The sequence below is a fragment of the Pinus tabuliformis genome, chromosome 9 (assembly GCF_031772625.1).
Source record: "Pinus tabuliformis cultivar Carrire ecotype Pingquan chromosome 9, CPIR1, whole genome shotgun sequence".
Lineage (NCBI taxonomy): Eukaryota > Viridiplantae > Streptophyta > Pinopsida > Pinales > Pinaceae > Pinus > Pinus tabuliformis.
Window position 1 is genome coordinate 1,699,442,911 of NC_142307.1, and position 14,748 is coordinate 1,699,457,658.

Consider the following 14,748-nt stretch of genomic DNA (forward strand, 5'->3'; position numbering starts at 1 on the left):
TTGAAGAAGCTTTCATCAACAATTCATACCTATGTCTTGAGCATTCACATCCATATTTGTCTCTTCTTACTTTTGACTCAACACTTGGTGCATTTTTCTTTATGCCTACTACAAATATCATCTTCTTTGGTTTCTTTAAGAAAACATCTCATGCTACTTCTGTCGTCCCATGCTATATGCTCAAAATTCTGAATTTCATAGAATTTTGTACTATACTTGTATAAGGGAGTGAATAAATTATGATTTATGTTGCCATCGAGATTAGGACCATTGATTTGAGTGCGTATAATTTTGTTTCTAGATGTTAGACACAACAATGGTAAAGACAAACTATATGAAGGATTAGCCTTGATGCATTATTATTCACAATGATACATATTTATAAAAGTCTAGTGACCGTTGGTTTCATATTCCAAGTGGTCTCTTGGACTACCTTTGACAATTCAACTTCCGCACCAACCCATAGAGGATTAGGTGTCCAAAACTCCCCCCCTTAATTCGAAGGGGTATGTATGAGTCCAAGAAGAGAGCTATAATACAGAATGTGTAAAAATGCATGGGAGCACTTGGCTAAATGTGCTCTCTAAAATGTTGGTATAAGGTGATGGTTCAAGGATGACCACCAAGATTATAATGCTTAGTGTAGTTCCTGTAACTCTTCGAAATCTCTCAAGATGCTGAAATATTTGGTTGGAGGAAGTTTTCATAACTCTTTGGAGAGGGAGATCTTCAACCTCGAAAAGGGATTTCTACAACCTACGGTGGTTTAAGGTTGACCAACAACTCTAGAATGCTTGATGCAATTCATGGAACTGTTCCAAAACTGGTAAGAAGCTGAAATATTTTGCTAGAGGAAGTGTCCCCAATTTGTTGAAGAGGGAGAAGATCAACTTGAAAAGGGAGGTCGCAACCCCGCATAGATGGTTTAAGTGTGACCACCAAACAAAGGCATGCTCAAGGTCATCTCAGTCTCTGGCTACAACTCTAAATCTGGTATGACAGGTTATGGCTCAAGCTTGCTTGATGTGGGTTTGAAGCTTGTACATGACCATCACTTCCCGCTTTGTCAGATACAAGGTGAGAAGATGGAGAAAAAACAACTACAAGATTATTCAATACTCTAGAACAAGTTCTAACATATGACTGAAATATCTTCTTGGTTGTTGAATCCCATTGCCAAGAAGCGATCCATCCAAGAGGAATCGTTTTTCTTGCAAGAGGCTTGTTTTTGAAGCATATGTTTGAAGAATGAGTGGTTTTATGAAAGTGCTCACATGGATGAAGATAGAAAAAATGATATTTCATATGACCAACTTGGTCACAATGTTGGCATTTATCATTCTTTTGTTGTTGCTGTGGAAGAGGAGCATAATCTAAAACGTCTGAAGGTGAATTGTCATGAAGAAACCCAACACTATGGAACTAGATGGTTTTGAGTATTCTGGAATATGAAAGGACACATCATTATGATATCCAAGACCATTTATGTTCTTGTTCTGGAGAATTTCTTCCCAAGGTCCGGTGATGGGCTTGGGAAGTGTTTGATGAATTTCTGCCTCTTTCTGCAAATTTTCTCCTTCATTAGGCACTGAATGTGAATCAACCTCAACCTTACTAATTTCATCACCTCTTGGATGTTGATGGGTGTCTCTCTCAATGTTCTGAACAAAAATAGGTGCATAAATATGTTTATTTTGTTGTAGCCCTTCCTGTTGGAATTAAGGTTCGAGTTTTAGAAACTTGGTATTTGCTTAAGCATCTTGTAGACATGTGCGAATGTCAACAAGAATGGTTTTTCTTATTTTTATTCTCTACAGTAGTGGACAAGATTAGAGTGCTTAATAAATCTAAAAAATCATTATGTCTCGCCATTGTCTCAACAAAAGATAAAGACTCTAGTGGAAGCTATGAAAGGCTTAATAAATGAAAAGTATCATATTTTTACCGAAAATACACCGTTGCTTCTTGTAGATTTTAAACATTTCTCTCAGGTAGTGATTTCAAACTCTGGGATCATTAATGCATCACGATTCCTTTTCTCCACGCACTGCATGTGTCATCAATCGTTGAATGTAAGTGCAAGGAGGATGCAATGCTCATATATTACCAATAAACATTAGACTTTCACTCCTCCTTTCTAGGAATTCATTTCAAAGGTTTAACACTATGAACAAAGCCTTGATAACCATTCCACTTCTATCTTCACTTGCACAATGTAATAATAGCCTTTCAAGAAGTTGAAAGTACAAGTTTGAATATCTCTGCTTGGCACTTTGATAACCTAAATCAAAGGTTCATATAGAGATGTAAGAAGAGTGGGCACACAAGAAGATGCTTCTCCACATCATTGAGGATTAAAAGTAGGTCAATTTCATCCTCAAGCTCACTACCCTTTAAATTATTTTGTGGATATTCTTCCGCTGTTAATGAATAGTCATCTGAGTTATACATTTGTACTAAAAGGAAATGTAGCAATTGGTTATGTATAGAGGAATGATATATGGTGATGAGGCAGATCGAACATAATTGAAAGTCACCAAAGGGAGAAACAAACCATGGTGGAAGCAGTGTTTGAAGGGAACAACACAACTAAATCCACATAAGAATGGCTAAAGGAGGCGGAAGACTTGTCACCAAAGGGCTGAGGAGACAGGGTCTCTCATAATTTCTCCATGTGGGTACTCGATCTTGGCAGAGTTATATAGCTGTTAGGGTTATATGACTCAGAGTTATATGGAGGAGATATATGATGTTCTCAATAATGGTCGAGGATAAGAAAAGGATGTCATTAAATCAATCAAGAAGCACATCGGAAATAAGAACCCTAGATCCAGATTCTTGCATTGACTCTGTTAGAGACTCTTATAAAAAATTGTGGCAATAGTGTTCATCAACAATTAGCTAAACGAGATGTAAATGATTTACTGCATGTAATTGCTCTATAGAGCAAAAGCCATGCCTGTGCATTTTTAGATTTTGTCGGTTTTGATACCATGTTAGACACAACAATGGCGAAGACAAAATATATGAAGGATAAGCCTTGAATGTATTATTATTCACAATGATACATATTTATACAAGTCTAGTGACCCTTGGTTTCATATTCCAAGTGATCTCTTAGACTCCCTTTGACTATTCAGCTTCCACAAAAACCCTTAGAGGATTAGGTGTCCAACACTAGATGTATGATAAGGATCGCTAATATCATCCCTCACATACCCTTTACAATCCCTTGCTTTATTTCCAATGTTTAAACATGAAGAACAATAACCAAGAAATGGATTTTTAGACTGTTGAGAAGGATTTTCTTATGAAACAACTCATCTAAAGTTGTTATGCATTGGAGAAGATTCAACTATATGTTGATCCTATCTCTTATTTCATTGTTACTTGTATCAAGTGTATGGAACCCTTGAAGGCATCAACCTAGCTTAGATACGAGAAAAAAAAAAATTCCACCTCATTGGAAGTTTCAATGTCAACAATAACAAGAGATAAGTGAAGAGCCAACCTTCTCTACTATGGGTGTCTTGCTTCACATATACTTGCATTTATACACATATATTTATTACTTTATATGTGAGTGAGAATCAGCTATTCTTTCCTTTCGACCTCAAGCAACCTTAACATGTCATCGAGGAGTGTAGATGTACAAGCCCTGAAGTAACCTTAACCTCTCATGAGGAGTGTTTGAGATATTCCGTGTGTCCCGTAATCGAATGTCTCATTCATACTTTGAAAACGCATGTTGCCAAAAATGAAAGTCTTGTATTGTGGTAGTTTGGGAAAACTAAGACTTCTATAACTTTTAAGACTCTTTAAGGTAACCTTAGGCTGTCATTAGCGAGTGTTTAATTCATTTCCTAAAGTCGAGAGCTAAATTCCCATTTCATAATCTAAAGTCCCATGACTTCACGCACTGCGTTTTTTTAAATCTCTGAAGTTCATTTTAAGTTTACATTTATCAAATTCAGTGGAATGATCAAATTCGTTCTTTCGCTTTGTTGAAGTTTATATTTATCAAGCTCAATGGAATGATCAAATTCCATGTCACTTTTCTGCTATCAGCAAGCTTTGAGATTTTGTTCCAAAATCATCCCAGAGGAAAGATTTCACATTTGTGATTCAAAATGATTTAAGAGATAGCTGACGTTACACATAGCTGAACGCTTCGCTATATAGTTGGTTTGACCCTAATACCTCGATGTGATGGGTAGTGAGGTTAAAAACATAGCGTGAATACTGATATATATGTTTCACTTAAGTGACAAATATTATGACAAATAAACAGCTAGGCTTCACGGTTAGGGATTTCATCCAAAGTGACGAGATCTGGATTTGCAAGAATTTTGAAAAAAAATGTAAGCTGATAAAGATTCCATCGATATCCCCTAATTTTTCTGAGCTTTTACTTAGTTACTCATAGTCCCGTTTCCCGATTAAATCTTAGGTTTTGAAAATGTTATGCTTCATATGTGATATCATCGTACTATTCAATTTCATAGTTTGATAGTCACGACATATTTGCCGCTGTTAAAGCTAGTCTCGTCCACTTAGTGTCGAATTCGTGTATGGCGTTAGAAGCATTGTTGTGGTATTCAACCTACCACACCCGTCACACCTTCATAACAATGCGATGCTCTTATGTAAACCGCGCCGCAACAGCCTGCACTGTCTTCTCTGCCGCCTGCAAGATTCTTCACTTTCTTTGAAAGACGCGCCCATTCGAAATGGAGGCAGCCAGGCGCTCCTTCTTTCGGTTGCTTTCCGCTGGATTGGGACGTGGAGAGTGAGAAGCTGCATGCACTGCATCTGTTCCTCTCTTCTTCCACTTTGTATTCTGCTGGTCGGCCTCCTTCCCTCCCACAGCTTCCATAATTACCACGTTAATACCTACGACTCTTCCGACCTTCGCACATGCATTCCATCATTCAATCACGGTAACAAATAAAGAAAAACAATGGATGTCTTCTACCCTCAACGGTCGACGAGGCTCACACTCAAATGGCTGAGTTTAGCTGCCGCTCTTCTCGTCCTCCTTTACTGGGGTACCCTCGGTGCTAATGCAGACGAAGAAAATATGTATGGACAGGATGTGCAACAACAAGGAAGGTCGTGCGACCCGCAGAGATTGTCTTCTTGCCGCGACTACCTGGAGAGGCGGAGACAACAACCATCTCAGAGATGCTGCAACGAATTGGAAAGAATGTCTCCACAATGCCGATGCCAAGCCATACAGCAAGCACTCGATCAATCTCAATCGTTTGATTCATCGATGGAGGACCTGTCGGTGGATTCTGAATTTCAGGAGGATGCACCACATAATCAACGCCGTCGCCGTGAAGGGCGCGGAATGGAAGAGGAAGAGGAGCTGGTTGAGAGAGCGGAAGAACTTCCAAATACCTGCAATGTCCGCCAACAGCCCCGCCGTTGTGATATCCAACGCCATTCTCGTAAGTCATTCCATCAATCGATCGAGGCTCCTAGCTATTAACGAAGAGTGATCAATTTGTGTCGCTGTACGTCCGGTGTTTTACTATTATGCAAATTCTTTCATAACGTGGCGCATTAATTCGTATCATTGTTCTTCTTGTTATTTCAAGCCATGGTGAAGAATGAATCTAATTGATCTGGTGTTTTACTGGTGGTGCATGCACAGGCAATAACTTATACGAGAGTGACGAGGAAAGAAAATATATATACCATGTAACTAAATAAACAATGGAGGCACTTAACCCACTGTGAATATGTGGGTTTTTGGCTTCTAGGACAGCACGCACGATCTCCTCCCTTTTATGCAATAAAGGATGAATGATTGACATAGATGTAAGTTTCCCATTAAGGAGTAAAATTAGAATCTATTACAATATCCAAAAATGTCCAACTTACCATGGATAACCACTTCGCAATTTTTTAGGTTTCTTTTAATTATCAATTTCTCAGTAAATTTTTTATTAAGAAAACGAAGACATAAGACAGTAACATCCAACTCAACATCAACTTACAGGATATCAATTATTTTTTAATATAAGTGTAAATGAGTTAGTTTGTTACGAAGTTTAATTTTTATTAAATTTTTGAATTCATATTTTATGGGAAATGATTAAACAATGAAAAATAGTTTCAAAATACATCTATTCTCAACTTAATCTCAAACAATATCAATCATAACATCCCATTCTTCTTTCAATCTATAAATGAGCATCAATAACCTATAAAAATAAAAACGCTCCGTTGTTCTTTCAAGGTATACATTTGCATCAATGACCTATAAAAGAACAAAAGAAAAAATAACTAATAACAAAAGGCCCTTCATGAGACTAGCCCTTCATTTTATTTATTAATCATTTTTGTGTTATTTGGTTATTGGCTTTTTTATATTGGAATTAGGTTTTCACAATTTTAATTTTTATTTAAAAAAAATTATTTCAATAATTTAAATTTCATTTTTGGTATAAATGAGTTAGATTGTTAGGAAATTTAATTTTTATTAAAGGTTTGAATTCATATTTTATAAAAAAAATTAAAAATAAAAACTAATTATAAAATAAAACATTGTTTCAAAATACATCTATACTTAACTTAATCTCAAACAATATCAATCATAACATCTCATTCTTCTTTCAATCTATAAGTGAGCACCAATAATTTATAAAAATAAAAACACCATGTTGTTCCTTCAATATATAAATTTGCATCAATGACCTATAAAAGAACAAAAGCAAAAGTAACCAATAACAAAAATCCCTTCATGAGATTAGCTCTTCATTTTATTTATTAATCAAAGTGTTTTTGTTTGTTTTATTGGTGGATGGGTATTTGTTTTATTGGTTGATGGGTATTTTTATATTGGAATTGGTTTTTTACAATTTTAATTTTATTTAAAAAAAAATATTTGTATAATCTAAATTTAATTTTCAGTGAATATTCTCCATCTTTATTTATTAAAAAAGATTCAAATTTATTTAAAAGTTGAAATTGAAAAATATATTTATTTTGAAGAAACTAAATAACAATTTAAAAAGGATTTTTTTTAAGTTGAAATTGAAATATATTTACTTTTGAAGAAGCTCAATAAAAATTTAAAAAATGCATATTTAAAATTTAATATACACATACATTGATTTCATTTTTCCATCCCTTCATTTTATTCTTCCCCCTTCAATTCACCATTTCATTCTATACGCAAACTCAATTACGTGGCTCAATCATATACTCTTTTGTTAGATAGGCACTAGTAATGGTGGCTTGACAACAAGAAGGAAACATCGGGTGAATCTAGTAGACGTCGAGCATGCTTCCATAGGAGAATAAAGCTTATATATATATATATATATATATATATATATATATATATATATATATATATATGAAAACCCGCCAAGTGTACACCCCAGCCTGACGAGGCCAGATAAAATCCCACTCGGGGTGTCAGCTTGCTAGCATTGGAAGTGATGTATGGTCAAGACCCTCCCGAACAGACAAGGACGCACTACAACAAACTCCCACCATCAGGCCACTGGCACATAACTTCTTGAAGCAACAGATGTAGGGCTGACACAACAGATGGGGGTTCTACTCTATTAACTACCTTCAAGCCAAGGGTTATGCCCCCATGTACCTTTCTATACCCTGGTCTAGGTAGGCTGACAATGAGCATGATAAACTAGAAATTGCACTGAGAGTTGCAAAGGAACGCCGATAAGAGGAGTGGGGAATGTTGATGGAAATAGTTTGCACATTATTATTTGTAAAATTTTGAGCTTGGAAAAGCCACAGATCATATGCCACTTTATCTCGATGTAAAGGAATGTCAATAAGAGGAATGGGGAATGTGGAAGGCAATAGTTTACACATTATTGTTTGTAATATTGCGATCTTGCAGAACCTAGACATCATATGCCACTTTATCCTTTCAATATAATTATTCAAAAACTCTGAGAAAATATTATGCATACTACTTTGTACCATCAATATGACCATTCGATCAAAATGAAAAATGCATGGATCTAATATAGTAGCATGATCTAGTTGTGTTGCCTTAGCGGTGCATAAATTTGACACAAGTATAAAACTTAGTGAATTTTACATACAATGTGTAAATGATATGGTTAACCTACTTTCCACTGCAACCCAAAAACACAAATTTATTTTAGAAAACCACTAAAAGAGTTATATAAACCCTCTCAATGCTATGATACAGTTTCAAGAGTCATTCCTTCCATTTACACTTCAATTCTAGCAAACCCAAAATCCACAATCTTGATAAACTTATCTGTAGCTATGAGTAGATTACCAAACTTTAGATCCATGTGAATAAACCAAATATTCTACAGATACTCCATGCCCCTTGCCACATCCAATGCCTACTTCACAACTAATTTGGAAGGAAGGCATTGGGCGGTTCTGTCTCTAGCTAACATTAAAGGCATTTGACAGTTTTGTCTCTTTGTGAGAGACTGCCTCAGAAAACCCCCATTTGCATACTCCAATACACCAAACCATAGGTTTCTTACAACCCCTATGAATCTCACCACATTCTCATGCCTCAAAGTGGCCAACATCATAGACTTTCTGTGTGAATTGTTGCTCCAAAACTTGGGCTTTCTTGGTATTATCCTCTTGTCTCTCAAGGATCTTCACTGCAACATCCTCACAATTGTACATACCTTTTCAAATTTTACCAAATTCTCCATGTGCAAATGGAGGACCGGTGTTGAGTTTTTTTAAGTCAATGGTCCACTCATCATATTCCTCAAGGCCATCAGTAGGGAACCTATCATCCATAAGCACTTGTGCAAGGCCATATTCTCCAAGGGTATGAGTGGCTATGTTGTTATGGGCCACACTATGGGCTATGGATCCTCAGTGTAAAAAATAGACAAAATTATTACAACATTTAAAATGGAAATGGGTGTGCCTTGGTCTGGTTCGGGTTCGAATCCCTGAATCTTAACTAATTCTTTAAAATAACTTGAAGTAGGACCTGTCAAGAGTTTAAAATATGGTATGCATTCCTACGTTTCAGAGAGAGCGAGGAATTTTGAGGGGTAATTTAATTATTATACATAATATTAGTATTCCTATATCCAAAGCCTCATGAAGGCATAGTGTGGCACCTATCATCCATAAGTGCCTATGTAAGGCCATCTTCTCCAAGGGTGTGAGAGACTATGTTGTTATGGGCCAAACAGTGGGCTATGCATCCTCAATCTGAAAGATAAAGAGAATTATTACAACATTTAAAATGAAAATGGGTGTGCCCTTGCCTGGCTCAGGTTTGAATCCCTAAAGCTTAACTAATCCTTTAAAATAACTTGAAGTAGGCCTTGTCAAGAGTTTAAAAGATGGTATGAGCACCTACGTTTAAGAGAGAGCAAGGAATTTTGAGGAGTAGTTTAGTTCTTCTACATAATATTAGTATGCCTGTATCCAAACCCTCACAGAGGCATACCTACACCAAGGAAACAATATAGGATTAGTTTTTGTATAAACCCTTGTAAGAACTAGAATGAGGAATGGAAACTATGCCATAAGGAATTTTATTTTAGAAATTTAAATACTTGGACATGAGTAAAGGAGGACGCCATACTTCTGGGTGAAATCCAACCATTAACCCACAATTAGAATCCCCAAGGAAAGTGGAAAGTACTAAATATAAAAAAGGTGATCGGAATGTTACTGTTCAATTGGAAGATGGAAGACCAGGCCCGGTGAAGCGAAATGTCTCCAAGTCTAGCCTGGATAATGAATATGTCATGTAAGAAAATTCCCTTGGTGATGAGCTGAGAGTCGAACAATTTTTTTCCAACAAGTAGGTAAAACAAGAAAAGAGTACAATTCTTTTCTTCAACAAAATTTGTAGTTGTGGCTTATAGTGATCAGAATGGTACTGTTGAGATGGAAGATGGAAGACTAGGCCCAGTGAAGCAAAATGTCTCCAAGCCTAGCCTGGATAATGAAATTGTCATGCAAGAAAATGCGCTTGGTGATGACCCATGCAATTGGTGAAATTTCTGTTCAAGTTAATAATTGTTTCGAAGGGCTAATTGTAGTAAGGTTTTGAAAAATTACCCTACTAGGAGTTGCAATGGCCATATTTTGAACAACTGAAAAGATAAATTTTCTATCTAGGCATTCCTTAATATTCATATCCATAATTATCTTTCTGATTCAGAGCTTTTTTTCTACCTGTTTCAATCCATGTGCATATGATGAAGTAATTAGAACCTATGCTAGGAATCCCCTACCCTACCCTTAACTCCACCTAGTGAAGAAATCCCTAACTCATTGTTGTGTTTCTTGTGACTTTACACAAAGTATGTAACTCCCGCTCCTTTGCATTTTGATCAATTCTAAGTGGAGTCCAAGGATTTTATACCTCAGAGTCGAGTGTATTGGTTCAAGAACCCGATCCCTCCCTAGAGTAAAAGTGCCTAGCCCATTGCATTAGCTCCACTGTGAATGTCGCTTCTTGTTGTGTCCTCCCCTTCTTGAAAATAAAGAACCAACACCTGAGTAAAGGCTCTAAAGGTCACCTTTTTGCTGAGTAAAATCTTTCATGCTAGTTTATCAGGTTTTAAAACCTTAAGAAGAAAAACCAATGGCATTGTGGAAATGTTCTATGCAATATAAAGAAATATTTAAGTTGCACCAGGCAAAAACCTTTAACAAAAAATTACAAGAGAAATGAGGCTTATAATTTTTTTCTTAAATGACCTTAGAACAAAAGTTAAAACCCTTACAAGCCCCAAGCTAAATCACACAAAATATTAGTGAATCTTACAAAGAAATATGCACATGTACATTTTCTTTTGAATGTGGAAGGAAATCCTTGGATGTCAAAGGTTATGTAGAAGGTTAGACAGAACTCTCAAGAAGTATAGCAAGAGCCTCCAACAATATGGAAGATGACGAGCAACAGAGACAACCCCTCTTCCTGCTACTGCTACTCTGGCTCTATGGAACAACGTCGAGTTGAGGACTTTAAAGGGTAGAGGGCAAATTTTATGTAAGCGGGAGTTGGAAGATTCGGTGCAGAGAGGCGTCAAGCAGAGGTAGTGCTACAAAGGCCATGGATAAATGGCAGGCATGTATGCAAAGTGACCTCCACTAAATTTGTTACACGTGTCATATTTCTATTTGCCTAAATGACATAATTTAAAGCATTTCATCGGTTAGGGTGAATAGTGTTTTCCCACCCCATTCTAGCAAATAAAATGCCTATCAGTGTAACTAGTGTATGTTGTCATTTTTGGTAGGGTCTGTGGCAAGTATACAAAAAGAGGGACGAACCATCAGTGACCGGACCATGGCACATCTATGTGGGGCTGCAGAGTTTTTTTGAAAATATATATCAACTCAATATATGAACAAGTGTTAAGTGTAATAGGCATGGATTATTGATTAGTATTTTTTTTATGTAAAAAACAACTGGTATCTAAATTAAAGTAAAATAATTAAGGAGCTAAAATTGTATATAGAGATAAATGTTTTTAATCATAAAAAATACAAATATTGAAAATGAGGTTGTTTTATTTATACAGATATTTGTTATTGAATTGATAACTATTTTAATTTATTATTAAGATTTTTTTACTAATTTCTAATCTATATAAAGTAAAATTATTAATTTTGATTTTGAGGGTAAATAGATATAAGAAAGACGTAAATGGTACTACACAATGTAGGAGGAGTTCAAATGGGAGAGGAATGGTCAAATGTGAGACCAATGAGGAAATTTAGGTGGTTGAATTAGCATTATTTTTGTTTATTTGTTGTTGTAGTGAAGTTATGAAAGCATTGTATTGCTAAAACTAAAGAGTGGAAGAAAAGTGACAAAATAGTAGTTTTTTATTGCAAAGCAAGAAGAACATTGCTAGATATGGAAGTTCAATTTGACTTATAGAAAACAAACACTAAATTGTGTTTACACATTGTAACCTCATATTAAAAAATCTATTACCCTAACTCCTATCAATACCCAAATATGGATCCAAAATACTACATTATTACAATGTTTATTATAATAATAAAATAATTATTATGAGATTAAAATTTAAAACCTTATAAACAACTAACTTCATAATATAAACTAATAATATTTAATTAAATAAAATATGTATTTATTATAATAAAACATGTATTTATTAGAGTAATGTATATGAGATTGGAACCATCATTAAAAAAATAACCCCTCTACCAAATAATAAAATACTTTTATAAAAGGTGAGACCTTAAAAAAACAAAGTTTATGATACTAAAGGCAACCCACTTACCAAATAAAATTTTGTATAATAAATATGTTGACCCAAATGTGTCTTAGGTCGGGAAACTCACGGCTAATGTATAATCATAAATCTTAAAATCTTTTACGTTTCGACAATTCGAAATGGTTTAGTTTATGCTTTAGATAAGAAAATTGAGGAAATTTACATATGGGAATGGTGGGCCCGTGTGGAGTTTTAGCACAACAAACATGACCCAAACAAAGTACTGAACTTACAACTCAACGACCTATAACTAAACAAAAACAAATAAGGGCCCACAATGCATAGAAGTTTTTGGTGACAGCTCATTTATGATTATGTAGAAGTCGTACGGTACGTGTGCACAGAGGTGAGGACCCAACTGAGATATCACTGAAAAATGAATTCAATAATAACAAATAAATCAAAGCGGTGGATCCGTCCATCGATCAAATTGAGGTATTTAATCTTTTATTACATAATTAGAGATTTTTTTGTTTGACAAAATTGATTTCAAACTAGGGACATTCACCATTAAAAAAATTGTAATATAATTTTTAAAAATGTTTAAAAATAATTTTATAATTAACAAATATTTAGTTTAATATTTGAATATTTGATCATTTTTATAATACTTAAAAAAAATTATTTAAAAAAACTATTTGAGACTTATTAGTTTGATTCACTCATTACAATATACTCTACTTTCGGCATCTACAATAACATGTACCAATTGCATGATAACAACATAATACTCTTAAGTTTCACATGTATAAAGTAGTTAGATAATGTTGGCACACAAAATTAAGTTGTTCAAGGACATATTTGTTTATATATATATATATATATGTGTGTGTGTGGATATGCGTGTGTTTTGAAGTTGTATAATTGTTTATATATTTGTTATTATGAGTGATGAGACTCTTGATACATATTGTATGTCAATACTTATATATATAATTACGGTGGATTAACACATGTACCTTACTCATACAATAGGTATGAAGTTGGTTTACCTATTAGATTTGTTATATGGTATATATTATGTTGATGAAATGCACACACATATATGAAAATAAGTTGAAGGTTAAGCATAAGAAAACTAGTACATGTGGCATCATCGTGTGGAATAGGTAAAAAATCTCAGGTGCCATCATGTGGGTTGATGTGGACATGACCAACGCTGATGAGATAGAATGATTACATTAATGTAACCTTTAAACTAGTTGTTAGATCAACGAAGTGATTATATAATCAGAATTTTCGCACCCAGTAGGATACTATGACATTGTTATTATCTATTTTCATAATTCTTTTAGAAAATGGCATTTTATAGCCCAATATATCGTTAGAAATTGATAAATAGAAGTTAAACATTAGTAACACCTCCCACAAATCTTAATATTACAAGGAGGTCATATGTAGTGTTATAGTTAAGTACACCCCTTAGATACTTGAGGATTACTTCTAGGTTCTTTTGCGAGATACCCAACATTATGGCCATATTTATAAATTCTATGATGTACTCTTGTATGTTATGCCCAGGTCTACTTGAAGTAATGCCATTGGATCCATTGGCCTTCTACTTACCTAACAGTGTAAAATAGTGACTTCATGAGGGTTTTTGAATCATCCCACTTAGCGACTGGAGGATCTCCTTTTAGCCTCAAGGTATTTGTGTGGCGTTCCCTCTATGTCGAGGCATGGGCCTATAATTTTAGCTAAGGAAATAAAATCTTTTATTTTTCCTCTATATGATGACACACCAAAATAAACTTTTAATTGTTACAGCTAGTGATTTAACTTTACAGCATCAATCTCACCATTGATATAGCTAGATTTTGAGTTCCACATCCATTTTGAAAATGGATTGTCAATGGTTCTCGAAAATTAAAATAGGATGATCATTTTTGAGTTCTTTTGTAGACTTCCTTTATGGATCTTCATGATCAATCAATTTTCTCTCCAATTCGACCTCCACATTAGAACCTCCATATTCTATGAATAATGTGAGCTTATTGGTCAAGGATACCATGATGAGGTTCACATTATGGTTTATATATGTGACCTGTGCTTCCAGCCATGAAAACCTCTCCTCTCCAACATCTTGAGGATTATTAAAATATGCATTAGCTATTGTTGTAGTTTTATGTCTTTCAACTTCGTCGATATAGTTCCCCTATAAATATCCACAATATATCCAAAGAAACCTTCTCTAATACTATTTTGATTCGTAAATTATTGTGGATATTCCAATGGATATTTCATCACAACAAATCTACTAAAAATCACTAAAAAATATTAAATCTATACTATCAGGATTTCTTTCTCCATAGCTTTCTAGATTTGTTAATCATTGTTTATTGTATATGCATGCAAATTATAATTAAGTAGAAAATAGAGAACAAATAGGGAAATCACTCATAAACCGTAATAACACAAGATGTAACTTGGGAAAATATTTTAGGGGAAAACCAGGGGGGAGTTGGGGTTTCTCATA

At 34.7% G+C, this 14,748-nt stretch overlaps 2 pseudogenes; one reads left to right on the top strand and one right to left on the bottom strand.

Annotated features, from left to right (window-relative positions):
* Positions 1-4,960: 4,960 nt before the first annotated feature.
* On the top strand, positions 4,961-5,494 carry LOC149155423 (2S seed storage-like protein pseudogene; annotated as a pseudogene).
* A 2,698-nt stretch (positions 5,495-8,192) lies between these two features.
* Positions 8,193-14,748, bottom strand: part of LOC149155424 (serine/threonine-protein kinase STY13 pseudogene) — an 81,507-nt pseudogene continuing 74,951 nt past the window's right edge.